This window comes from Nipponia nippon, unplaced genomic scaffold (assembly GCF_047370975.1).
Source record: "Nipponia nippon isolate SJK-2023a ecotype South Korea unplaced genomic scaffold, ASM4737097v1 scaffold_4, whole genome shotgun sequence".
In the NCBI taxonomy this organism is placed as follows: Eukaryota; Metazoa; Chordata; class Aves; order Pelecaniformes; family Threskiornithidae; genus Nipponia; species Nipponia nippon.
In genome coordinates, this window is record NW_028262358.1 from 6,971,630 (window position 1) to 6,985,617 (window position 13,988).

Consider the following 13,988-nt stretch of genomic DNA (forward strand, 5'->3'; position numbering starts at 1 on the left):
CTTTTATTCTCCAAAACAATCTCATCTGCACTTTTCAAATTACAGGAGTTTTCTTACATGAACGGTAGCATTTCCTAAGTCTTTGGCACCCTTTTCATTCAGGAAATTCAATGGGAACCTTAGCATTCACATAGAAATAGATGTGCATAAGCATACAGTAACTCTGACTTTTTTCCACGCTGAACCACAAAGATATTAGCACTTTTCATCACTTCAGACCAAATTTCAAGTGCTGATGCTGCCGTGGAAAGAGTGAGACCCTGTTTACATGAAGGAAATGAGCTCTGCTATAATTTTACCAAAACAGTAACCTGGGAATGCAGGCATCAATATAGCTATTTGGGTACAAATTGCCTTATTGGAAGTCATTACCATTGATTTTCAGAAGGGACCGGTCCTCTTGTTATGTCAGCGAGATGGGGGAGCCCCGCGGAGCCCGGCAGCCGTGGTGGGCAGCGAGAGCTGTGTGGTCTGACCAAGGAGCCCAGAACCCCTTCAGAGCTTAGCAGCTCTGCAGGGCAGTGGAAGTCAATGGACCCTGGCTCTGCTGAGTCCTTTAGATGTTATGCTTGTAAAGCAGCCACGATGTGTTCTAGTTTAGCATTTCAGTCCTTAAAATTTTATGAATGCAAAGCTTGAAGGATGGAAGTTTTAAACTGGCTGCGGTCTCAGCTATTTTACCATTATAATCATAAAAGTATCCCTGGCTTAGTTCAAGCTGTGTAGCCCCCGTTGACAAGGAGAGGTCCGAAAGTCCAGACCACTCACAAGAGCCTACTTTATGACTTCAGTTGTTCTGTGTCTTCGCGCCTTCTTTCTCAGCATTCGTGCTCCCTAATTTCATGTGAGAATCTGCTTCTGTGTGAGAACAAACTTAGTTCTGACCCACACTCGCAAACTCTACAATTTTACTGCTGGCATTGGGTTTCTGTGTTTGCTCAAAATAAGTATGAATTTGCTGATATTTTGGGAATATTGCACAGATAGGAATTTTAATAGGGATTTTGGCAAGAGCTGGAGTTATGTTTCATGGGTGCAATAAAGATGGCAAAGAGTTTCTGTAGGTCTCTGTGTGGCTCAGTTCTGTCCCAGACGATTACTTCAGCACTATTGCTATTTCTTGTTTTAAAAATGGTACGGTCGTCTTTTTTCTTCTGATATTTAAATGCAAGTAAGGAAAAAAAGAAAGTAGCATCTCCCCTGGTCTACTTCTCTACCATTAGAGATGAATCAGGTTCCTCGTGAGCTCTGCAAGTCCCTGGTGGCATGCGTCAACCCTGTCTTTATGTTAGGTTTACTCATCTGTAAACGCCTGATACTGCTGTTTACTCACTCTGATAATAAACCCACAGAGAGTCTTAAATCTTTGCCTAGTGCTTTGACTCTCCAGTTCTTCATGTGTTATCCAGAGGGAGGCACCTCTCGGAGCAAGAAATGCCCTGCAATGATGGTGATGAGTTCTAAAGTGTTAAGTAATCGTTTCCAGATTGCCACAGGAGGAACATCCTGGGGCAGGGACTACGTTTTGTATTTTTTATTTTTGCCTAGCACTGTATGTAGCACAGAGCTGCCCAGAAAGCAGAGTCTCTGGTTAGTAAGAAATAAACTATTATCAGCAGAAGTTGGGTGGCTGTTCGTGGGTCAGAAATATGGGAAAGAAAAGGTCAGAATTAGTTCATATTTCTTTTGTCCTGGAACTAAGCAGGCACATTCGTTTTCCTGCGCCTGATGCTTCTGGCCATGGGCTGTGGGATTTGCGACTGGTGCCACAATGTCACTCAGGCACTAATTCAGTCATCATTTGAGCAAATGCAGTCTTAGCAAGTAATGCGAAGCCGATGACCAGCCCTGCCTCAGTGCCAATACATGTGTCTGAGCAGCCAGCTGGTACTAGTTGCAAGTACTTGTGTCAGGTGGTAGCCAAAACATCTCTCTCCTTTTGAAACGCAGGCTCTGTTTTGTCTTTTGACCGCCCCCCAGCACTATACTGTATTTCATACTAAAGAAATCAAACCGTAAGAATCAAAGACTAAAAATATAAGTGGGGTGTACATCTGCTATACAACTGGGATAGGCATGCATCTAAACTTTCTTCTGAACTTCATACCACTGGCACAAGAGATAATAAAGCACCTACTGTGCCAAAACTGCATCAAATGGGAAACACAACTTGCTCTTTTATACAATCACCCCTTTACAGACAGCAAATTCCAAGCACTACAGCTGTTGGTAATGAAACCTGATCATCCAACATTAACCTCATCACCTCAGTACATGTATTTTACAGCCTCACTAGTCCTTGTCCCTTCAGTAGCACCTACTCCTATCATCCATACATGTGTACACTACACCTATCACCCGAGACGTTCAAGTCAGTCTTGTACAACTTCACACACATTTGTATCTTACAACAATTTGTAATAATTCTCCTAACCCCTGCTTCTTTATCCAGCAACGTATGTATGTATTCCCCTATACGTGCCTGCCAAGCCAGCCAGGACCACACTCATGCCTCTTCACAACCCCTTTGCTCAGTTTGTAACTTCTGCATGCACTTATCCACCCACACAGTGCGCAAATTACCTTAAGCAGCAACTTATGTTAAATAAATCTTGAAGCAGTAATCCACTCCAGTTAATTAACAAAGATAGAAGATTATTACTTAATTTTTGCTTCTGAGGACAACTCTTCTGCATACCACTGTATTTGTACTTACACAACTGTACAACCTTTCTTCTTCAAGTATCAGTGATTATTTTTTTCCTCAAAAGCCTGACCGATGCAAAATGAAATTTCCTTCCTTGTTTACAATGTGCTTGATCGCAGCATAAAGTGTACCAAGGGGACTTTGTTCCAAGAAGTCTATATAGTTGGGTTTTTTTTACAAGCTGGCACTGCACTTGCAGTGTTAGTATCTAGCAGCCTTTCTCACTAATATGTCTTTGGGCAACAGCACTTGATTTACAATTGTATTTTTTTAAAAACGTTTTGAAGCAAGCCCCTGATTTTCATGAACTTCATCCCTGGTGAACATTTGTGATAGAGATCTATCGTGTGGGCAGCTGCAGAAGCAGGGATGCTTCCTACCAGCTCCTAGTGTAAAAGCTTTCTTTTAGGTGGGGAAAAACTCTAGGCTAGATTTTGCTCCGTGGAGCATGCAAGCAGTTTCCAAAGCAACCAGAAGACAGCCCTACAGGCACATCCATGAACATCTGGTTTCTAAATTACACCTGATCTCGTGCCACCACTCAAATGCTTGGCTTTACCCTCTTCAAATCTGTGGGAAAACTCCTTGAGGTTTCAGTAAGAGCTAGATTAAACCCTTGAATAAACATTGAGAATAGCTTGCTAGTTCTAGTGTAGGCACATCTCTTGATTTCAGTGACAGGTTTTGGGTTAAGATACTTCTTGAGATAAAGGTGTCATAATGATTAGGTTGGAAAGACTATTCAGGAAAATATTTCAGCTGGGGTCTTCAGGGGCACTGTGGGATTTACAACACTATTTTCAACCTGTTGCAAATTGAGTGCCTGACTCCATAGGCTCTTTTGAAAATGAAACCCATCTACTTGTATCAAACCCTAGTACAGGATAAAGGCATAGGTACCCTGTGGCTTGGAACAATGTTGCACAAAATTGGCTTTAAGCCTGGCCTAAGGAAACACCATTTAACTAAAAAAAACCTTCTTCGCCGGAAGCAGGGATTACCAAAACATTAAATTTCCAATTATACCTTCAAAAGAATTGACAAAGATCTCTCCAGAGGTGAGGGACTGGCTTCAAGAGTATTTGGGTTAATGTTTTCCCAAAGGAACAGTTAAAAAATTTGTACTCGTTCAATAGCTGGTATAAATGAGAGCAAACTTTGAAACTGCTCTAATTTATGGAAGTACAAAATGGACTTGTAGTAGGTCCTATTTGTAGAAAAGTAAAACATATAAGGTAATATTACTACTTCTCTTATAACCTTTGAAGGCCTTAAAGAATAGGTTTTGTTTGATCCTTTTGGTTACTCTTACAAGCAGAGCCAATGGAGATGGAGTATGGGCAAAAGGATCTCCATGGGTGGCAGAACTTAGAACCATGGTCCTGAATAGGAGAAGCTGTTTTGGCAAGGGAACTGTTTTAACTTGCATCTATATGAGGAGTTACTCACACAGAAACGGTGTTTAAAGGTTTGATTCCCCCCCCCCCCATACCTATCCACTGTAGCGTTTTATGTAAACCCACATAGTGTAGACTATTCTTCCAGTCTCACTCACTGCCTCTGAAGTGGAGCAAGCTATACTGATAGAAGATGGCTTTGTCAGGTCAACTATGACTCCAGTTGTGCACAGGCATCACTCTTGTTTTCTCTCTGCACCTTAGCTGATGCATTTATGCCATCAGAAGTCTGTCATTACCTCAGAACTGGCCCAAAGTGTAGGAGTTATGAAATTTATCCTGATGTTTTCAGAAAATGTTGGCAGCTTAAGCCAAGGTGGATCTGCATGTTCTGTACTTTCTTTTCAAACCCATCCTTGTCGGGGATCTCTTAGGAAAAAGAGTTTATCGGTTTCTCTTCACTGACTTCAGTAGAGCTTTTTGGGGTGTGCATTATCTCCGTCTCTGTAAGTCGGAGGGACTTCAGAAACAGTAATAGATTTCTTACTCTCCTGCAAAGTTTGAAAGAACTGCTGTAGCACGTCAATCTCACCTGAAGTCTTTCCTTCAGTGATGGCAAACAAATACAGAGTGAATCTTCTGTGATAGATCCTTGTGGCATCTTCCAGCTGGCAGGTCAGGGGATTGCTGAGACAGAGGTTGCATCTTAATAGTCATCAAAGGTCTTATTTTCTGTGAATTTTCCACTAGAATCCTTTTGGAAAAAATTGAGTGTTTACAGAGTTTTCCAGGGTCACGTAGAAAGGTGGTGACAGAGACTTTAACTCAAGTTGTACGTTATTTCTCCCTGACTGCTCTGAGAGAGTCGTGTGAAACATGGTCAGTAGCCCTGGAGTGATGCCTTTGCTTTTGATTTCAAAGTGTGCATCTTATGGCTGTGTTACTGGAAATCTTTTATTTTACTGGTCACAAGACAGTATTTGGATTAATGCGTGTACTCAAAAAGGTGTCATTGCCTGCTGCGGCGCTAAACATATCAGGCACATGCTCTAAGTTTCCACTCGTTCCAGTATTGTAATATGTGGGTAGAGCAGCAGGTGCAGGAAAAAAGCAGTAATGAAATGGTTAAAACAATCTTTAAAAACCAGAAAAATTCTAAAAGACCTCACTGCTTAGTTTTAAATTTGAGTGTTTAAAAGTGAGCACTGTGACTGGTAAGAGAAAAAATAACAAAAAGAAAAAGAAACAATAAGATTAGTTATTGAAAAAACAACCAAATCATTAAAATACAAGGCTAACTGTATAAAAGAAATGATGTGTTAGGCCTTGGAGTTAAATGGTTCATTTCCTGATTCATTAAAACCTTCCTTCCTCAAGAATAACTGGCAATTGCAAAGCTCTGCCCTAGAGGGATGTTCAGGTAATAAAGGAGAAAGGATCCAGAGGCAAGTGAAGAAAAGAGTTACAAGAAAGTCCTCCAAAGCTACTTTGCTTGCTTTCACATTTAAAAAGGAGGTTGATTGCTTTGCATTCACAGCTCAGCACACACGCATAGAAAATAACTGTATCAGACAATATTTAGGACTGTGTAGAGTTTAGAAAGTAGTTAGACTAAATTTAATAACCCCCAAAAATTTTTATTGGGCCCCAGAAGAGATTAAAAGAGCATCATGATGGTGCATTCTGCCTTAAAGTTCTCAAGGGATACCATCACATTACTCTTTGCTGATTCTGTATAACTGAGGTTAAATATCTACTTTTAAAACACTTATTGCTTTTATACAGGCCTTCTCACGTGGAAGCTGATCTCAGACCATTTAGCCAACTAGATTATTACTGTTATTCTGCTCATGCCTACTGGGCAAGCTGAGGAGTAATATGTTTAGGGCCATGCAGCTAAGGCAGATCTAAGAGCTACAATACACGTGGGTATAATAGTAAAGAGAGTTATACTTTACATCATTTAACCACCATTAAGACATCTCATTATAAAGAAAAATTAGGTCTTTCATCACCAAAAGCAACACTGCTCACCAATGATTATTTCATGTTAATGGGCTGGGGTAATCCATACTTTTTCCTTGCAGTGTGTCTAGATTGTTAAAGGGATTTAAGCAGCTAAAGTTGAAGTAAAACTAATGAGATATTATTGTTTAAAAGCAGATAAAATCTTGGCCTGAGTTCTTTCATTAGGCATTAGAAGTCAACTTCTGGGCTTAAGTAGCCCTCTTGGATCCCATGGATCAATAATATCAGCTTTTAGACTTTGGTTGCCCTGTTTTCTGTTAAGCTTAAACTCTCAACTTCTGTCAATGTTCATAAGAGCCATCCTGGAAATGTTGATAAGAGTGGATGAGAACAGAGACATTCATACACTTTTGCAGGGGCCTGACCTCGCTGCCTTCAGTGGGCTTTGGCTCAGGCTTACAAACATTTGCAGAAAACATACTGCACTAGTCACCCAGCTCTAGAGAGAGAATCTTAAACAGATCACACTGATTTTCTCAAGGTTCCTGGTTTCTCCAGCGTGTCAGAAAACAAACCTTGAGGCCTCTTTAGTGAGCAACCATTGTGTGTATGGAATGCAAAACATTTCTAATTTGTGAAGGCAAGTTCAGTTGCATATACTGTACAAACACACACAAACACCATGTGGAAATAATAAATGTGTTTATGATGGAGATCTTTGCTTCCTTTATTATTTTAGGATTTTGTCCGGATTTGAAACAATTGTTAAGAGCATTAGCTTCAGTCTTTCATTACTAAGGTACTCATAATACTGACTTCACTTAATAAGGCAGCTGTACTCCTCTTTCTTAACATATATTCAATTATTTTTAAACATTTGTGTATGAACAATTGTTCATACACAAATATACCAGATTTAGAAAGCTAAGCAGCCAAAATGAGATTAAGTAGTGCTCTAGAATATCCTTCAGTTTTTCTAAACATTGACTGTTGTATTAAAATTTTGTTTCAAGCACATTCATGTAATGGACTTTATGAGTGGGAAAGTTGTCTGGTTTGTAAACTTCTTATTCATACAGGTAGGTGACAGTTTCTGAGGCAATACTTCCAGTTTTGAAACTTAGGTTCAAATTTAGTGTAGCTCCAAAGGTGCATTTGCAATGCACTGCTGGTGGCTCAGCTCCTCTCTGCCTAGTGGGTGTGGGGTTGCACAAGATCCTGCAGCTGAACAGAAGATGCGCTGCCCGTGCCCTCAGCCGCATGAAAAATGGCTCTTTCTGGTGCTGGGAAGAAGTAGTTTCCTGCATGTTTTGCCTATTTGAATGTAAGGAGTGACTAATATATTTAGCTAAAGCTGTCTAGTACATTTAACTGAAGTTTATTTTCCAGAAAAATCGCACTACAGTTCTTTCAATCAGATTTTAAAATTTCTTTGTAAAACACCTACCTCTAAAATGTAGTATTTTGCTTTGGGTTGGCTGCCACATTTAATTTGTTCTGAAATGAAATTTTTTCCTTCCATTTTCTTTTTTGCCTCAAATTAAAAAAAAAAATTAAAAAATCTGTATTTCTGTTTCAGGTTAACTCAAAATAGTTTGTAAGTTGTCTGTGAATGAAAAGAATCACTTCTTGCCCAGCAACAATAATTGCCTATTCTGTAAAGTGCTTCAATAACATTACGAGTGTGGAGGCCTTCACAAAGTGCCAGGGCTTCTATGATGAAAGACCTACTGATTTTTTCCAGCTAATGGAGATTTTTCACTAGTGCAGATGAGAACAATGTGGGCTTTTAGATATAAAATCGTCCTTGGTCTGTGTGCAGTTTAGCACCCTCCTTTTGTTTCCTGCCCAAACTCACTTGGGCGGTGGGATATGGGAACAGCAGAGACCTGAACCTGGTTTTCCTACAGGAATGTATTCGAAATAGATGGGACAGTGGAAACACAAGCTGTTTAAGAAGTACCATGAGTGATGCACAGGAGGTATAAATCAGATGTATACCTTCTATAAACCTGGTATATAATACTCACATATAATCTCTACCTTTTGTACTTGGAAAGCCTTGAAGACAGAAGATGCTAAGTGCTCTTAACTGAGCACTGCTTTCCAACCACACACTAAGACACCGTTAAAGAAACTCCATACAAGGACTGGGTAGAAGGTTGAAGCCCGTTTTTAGGATGGGTTTATTTTTATCTTTTTTGGAAGAGTTTATCATCCCATTTTTTGCATCTCCCACCAATGAAAGCTCAGAATGACTGAAATAGCACAGTGTGTTGGAGTGAATTCTTCCCCAGGAGACTGATTTTGTTTTATTATTGCTGAAGAAAATAGGAATTTATTAAGCCTAGAAAAGTGAAGGAATTGGAACTTTCCTGCCAAGGTAGAGGAATTCCCAAGCTGCCCCAGTCACTCCTGAGAAGCTCTTTTACTGACTTTCCCGTGTAGGGGAGAGGCACTATTTTGTCCATATTATCAGCTGACAAATAAAACAACCAAATTCAGAAAGGGGGAGGAGAGGGAAAATTTGCTCAAAAATATATTTAAAGACATGAGCTTTCCTGTAGAGGAGTTTGTTTGGTGAGAAATGGATCTCTTGCTACAGGCTCCAATTTAAACTGGCTGACCTAGAAGGAAGAAAGTGCCTGGGAAAGAAGCAAAAGCAAATAAATAAAAAGTAAAAAGCAAATAAGAAATAGGATTTGTCTTTCCCACTTTTCAAAACTATGCGGGCACGATGGGACTTTTCTGTTCTACCTCTTAGGGAGCCAACAGTTTTATGTTTGTGCATACCACGTAGCAAAGGGCACAACAGGAATCTATTACCCAGCAGAGTGTGTGTTCCTCCTCCCTGGCTGATGCATACTAATGATAGAAAAGTTAGTTAAATCAGACAGTCAGTGTTGACCACTGGTTCAGGGAATGGAAATTTCTAAGGTTTGGTGGCCCTCAGTCAGATGGTAGCTGTCTAGTTGGGTTTCTAGTCGCACTCACAGCTATGGCTCGGTCCTCCACTTCTACTTCTTGCTCTCCAGACTCCTGTTACCCGTGTGTTTGTCCTCCTTCTCTTTCTTTTCCTTCCTTGCCCACTGCCCCCTCCATGTATCTCTGATCACTCAGGTTCTTACACTTCACTCCCACAGTTCCTGTTGAAACAACATGCAGCCGTAGTGGTGGTGATGATGGTTATGGGGAAGGCAGAGCAAGATAAGCCAAGGCTGAGTGAAATATCCCCTCTTTGTAACATATAGGATTGGAGAATTTGTTTGGCTGTTAAAATGGGATGGTCTTGACCTTAAAACAAACCAGAAGTTTCTTCTAGATTTGAAATACCTCAGAATCAAGTAATTTCCTCTTTCTTCACTATCTGGGTCTTCTGTTTTGTCAAAAACACTTAAGACACTATTCAGTCATATTAAGATATCGCGAATTTTAAAGTTCTGTGTCTGTGAGAGCAGATGGATGCTGGTAAGGCTTTGCACTGCAGTCAAGAGGTTGGCAGGTGTTAGCGTATCTGCATTGGCTTTAAATTGCCTTGCTTGGATGTGGCGACAGGGGAATTGAGATTAGGGGAGGGGTTCACTGGGAGCTGCAGAGTTTTTGGCTAAATACCACTAACCCATGCATAGATAGCCACACTGACATGGTCACCTCTGAACAAGCTGGATCAGGGATGTCTGTCTGATATGCAGTCGTGCCTTTGAGTTGCAGTGATCTGCAGAGTTCACAGAGTCAACATCTGAATAGAAAGGCTGATTAGTATCCTACCCATTGGGCCACCTCATTTCCATCTGTGCAACAAAGAAAGAACTACTGAGGTGGTAACTAATGTGTAGATGTAGGAATAACAGTAATAAGGGGGGGAACAGGAGTTCTGCATTTCTTCAGAGACTAAATTTTCAGCCAGGAGGAGGCAGTTAATGCACTGGAAGCTTGTAGAAATTAGGAACTCATTTCTTTTATTTGAAGTTGTTTAAGTCACACAGTTTTGCTTGTCTGGATGAGCAGGAGTGAGAGATCGTGAACAGGGATGGATGTAATCATGACTGGCTTTGCTGTGATTTCAGGAGGTACTGCTAGGCCAGTAGTAAAGTTAATCTTTAAGGCAGAGGAAACTGGGGGGGAGAAGAGGAGCGCCCAGACTCGCGTTCCCTCTGTGGGTCCCTGTTACACCAGCCCTGCAGGGTATTGCCTGTTCGGAGGACTGACCTGTGAGAGCGCATTCAAGCACAGAGAAAATTTTCCCTCTAGTCCTTATCGCACATGCAGATTTTGGAGGGGGGAAAGCACTGCTGTAAGTTTTTACTGCCCTGCTCTTTATTAGGAAGCTTTGGTTCTCTGCCCAGTGGATAACTGTTCCTTATAAAAGCCTATTACAGAAACAAAAGGGAGCTGATATCAATTATTGCTTGAGGTTTCAGTGGCCCTTCACCTCCCTACAACTGAGCAGTGGCTAATATATAGAAGTTGTTTGGAAGCTAGGAAACCTTCTACGAGAATAATACATGATGCAACGTTCAGAAAGGTGGTTCGGGAGTATATACGTATCCTACCTTGTGGCTGAGATGGGAAATAAAATTGCAACATCTGCTTTGCTCCAGAATTTTTTCCTATACTCTGCAGCCTCAAGCCAGAACAGCCCTTTTTTCCTTCCAAAAGTGATGTAAGATAAAAGAGAGGAGATAATAAACCACATTCTCACTCTTTTATTAATACAAATATTTTAAAATTATGAGAAGAGTGACTGAAAGTTAAATTAACTTGAAGACAAAAAAGACTTGACAAGTATTTGCAATGAGATTCAAATGCTCAGGGAACACTGCTTTTCCAGGGAGGCACTGATGTCACCCAACAGAAACCGAAACCTCATCCCAGGAGTAGCTCCTTTATGAAGGGTGGTGCAGGGGGAAAGAAGGGTTTCCAGCCAACAGTAAGGATACCCATGCAAGGATCTGTGCTCCAGCAGATCACCACTCTTAGATGGGATGGCAAAATAGTGATGAGTGCTTGTCATGGAAACTGTTAACAAAGGCTTTTAACTTTTCAGCTATTGCAAAATAATCCAAGCAATATATTTGTTTATTGCTGGGAGGAGCCTTGGTAAGAGGCTGCTATAATTCTTAATTCATTTTTAGAAGGAGTGTGCTTTAAGATAGATATCACTTAAGTAGAGATGGGACCAAACTGGAGCTTCAAATCTTCCCTATTCTCAGAATGAAGGGTGGTTTTGTTTTAGCATGTCTGCCCAGATTTGAACTTGTTTAGAACCCACAATGGGTTTATTCAAATAATAATAATAATAAAAAAAACATTCAGGGGCCTCTTTTTGCTTGCTTCTTGGATGCTGTCCAAAATGGCAGAGCTCTTGCAAGACCAGACTGCCTCCAAATGAACTTACAAGCTTTCCACTGTTGGGGCTGAATATTGGCTCAGTTGTTCATGGGATGCTTGTGCTGACAGACCCAAACCTTAGTCTGGCTCCAGCCTTGGACCCGAACCTCTAAATTTTAACCTAATCCTATTCCAGACAGAAACTGGTATATTATGGTTTTGACCCATTTTTAACATTTTAAAATCCTGCTTCATTTTCAATGTAACAATGCCACAGGACTTCATTTAGCAAAGACATTTAGAAACATGTCTTAGCTGCATTAATTCAGAAAGACTTTCAAGCAGACCCTTATATTCAGGTTTTGGTATTTGTATTTTCTGATCTGCGTGCTTGATGAAACACCTGTGAAACATAGTGTACGAAGATGATAGCAAGACAGAAAATGATGCCTTGCATTTGTCCTTGGCTAGAGGTAATAAGGGAGCCCACAGAACCTTTGCTGGGATTTCATAGTAAATGCCAGAAATTAATTTTGGGTTGCGTGTGGGTGTGTGTCTTTCTCTGCCCTCCCCCCTTCCCCTATTATTCCTCTTCCTTCCAGTTCTGCAAAAGGAAGTATCAAGATGAGCATTTCTGCAGCGGTTGTTCAGACTTGCCCAAAATGTGTGTGACGGCGCTCTCCTACCCGCACAGCCACTGGGGCATTGGTCCCCCGCATGCCTCAGAGCCCAGGTCCATGCCCTAACCCTATCCCTCTCGTCCTCTTTGCCAGGTCGCCCATCCTGCTGTCTGGGTCTCAAATCCCGCAGGCAGGGTGGAGAAGTTGGCCAGCCTGCCCTGCCAGCCCTACTGAAGAGGACGCAGGCCCCAGCCCAGAAACTGCTCCCAGCTCGCTCTTGGCTGGAAGGACGAGGCTGCCTGCTGCGGCATAAACATCGACATAACAAATTCGCTATCAACGTAAGCATCCTTTGCCCACAAGGTGAATATATATATATATCTACCTTAGCTGTACATTAATAGTCCTTTTTCATGCCTACCATCCTTTTCTTTTCTGCATACAGGACCTAGCACAAAGGAGGCAAAATTCATGTTACTAAAGAATGAATGTAATTATTATACATGGAGAAAACAGCTTTCTGATGGTGGTTAACTGGGTAGCTTATTGCCCAAGAGCGGAAGCACCTTTCCATATAGACAAGATACCTCCTGGATAAATAATGTATTTTTTAACGTTGCTTTTATTTGTATCACATGTTCCTAAAACTCCTGACAGAGATCCCGTAATTTTAGGAATTAACCCAGACACATAATAAGACCTGGTTCTTCTGTGGTTGATTTATAGGCAAAAACCCCCATGATTGTCAGTCTTTGGGTGAAGAGATTGGGATATGTACATAAAGCTATTCACTTAGCGTTGCTCTGGTCTTCCATTAATAGTTAGTGTGTGGTATTTTGTTATACGTAGCATTTCTTTTTCTGGATTTGGGAGTACATGACATCAGAATGGTTTTGCCGGTAAAATCAGATATAGCTGTGGTATTAAGAATTATCCTAGACACAGTTAAGTCTTGTAGTTGTACTTGCTGCTATACACAGCTGGGACTGCTACACGCCACAGAGGGCGAACAAGAACAGCTTTTCCTTAAAATGAATATGGAGAGACTCCCATAGGAAATGTTTTTGTTTTGTTTTTTGAAATCTGTGTGTGGCATAGGAAAGGAATGGGTGGAAGAATGATAACAAGAGAGAGCATGTCTGTGAGAGAGATAAGATTGAAAAGGGCTGGTAAGCAAAAGTGCTCAAAGTTGAGCCCATGTTTGCAAAATTGTGCAGCCTTTAGAAAAGCTGGTGCTCATTTAGTTGTGTAACTGGTACTGAGGTCCTGGAAAATCCAGCCCTCAAAATTAGCAAGATAAGAAACTCAGTTTAAAAAATTCTTTAATAAGGATTCTCCTTTCTCTGTGTTAAAAGCTCCAAAAACAAATGCAGTCTTGCTGGGCACAGATTTTGGGTGTTTGTTTCCTTTTATAAAGAAACAAATTCTGACTACTTTTTCAGTGATTTATACATGAGCCCCATCTTGTGTGCTCCCTCCAAAACATCTCACTGGCTCTGACAGCAAAGGGGTTCAAATGCTGTGCCTGGAAAAACCTTCCTTTCCATTAACAACCCAGAGAAAACCAGAATGGGTGATAGTGACTGGCTGAATGATCAGCTGGCTTTTGAAGTACAATATGTACATACATACATGTGTGTGTGTTTATGTATATGTGTGTATTAAATATATATATGTATGCTTTATGATTGAATAGACATCCACCCTTCGGCTCTGCTTTCTATGACTAACCTCTATTAGCATTGCAATTATAAGTACCTGGTAAATGCCTGCCTTTGATCTAACCTGCCTGTCACTCAATAGTCTTTTAAACTCCAGATTTCCTCTCTCTTTCTTGACATTTGTCATTGTCTTCCTTCTGAATGCCTTCCTTGCTGTTCTCAAAAGCTGGCCAAAAAGCACTAGAAGGGTAGATTGTAGTATCGAGTACCACGCTCGAGGCTCCGAGGCAGCTGCCATGTTCTA

The 13,988-nt window shown here is 40.9% G+C and overlaps 1 long non-coding RNA gene across 1 annotated transcript in view; it reads left to right on the plus strand.

Moving 5' to 3' along the window:
• The window catches only part of LOC148053084 (uncharacterized), a 207,323-nt gene extending 195,036 nt beyond the window's left edge, over positions 1-12,287 (plus strand). The window contains exon 4 of the long non-coding RNA XR_015708803.1: positions 12,177-12,287. This is a non-coding gene — a long non-coding RNA (uncharacterized LOC148053084). The remainder of the gene's footprint in view (positions 1-12,176) is intronic.
• Positions 12,288-13,988: the final 1,701 nt, after the last annotated feature.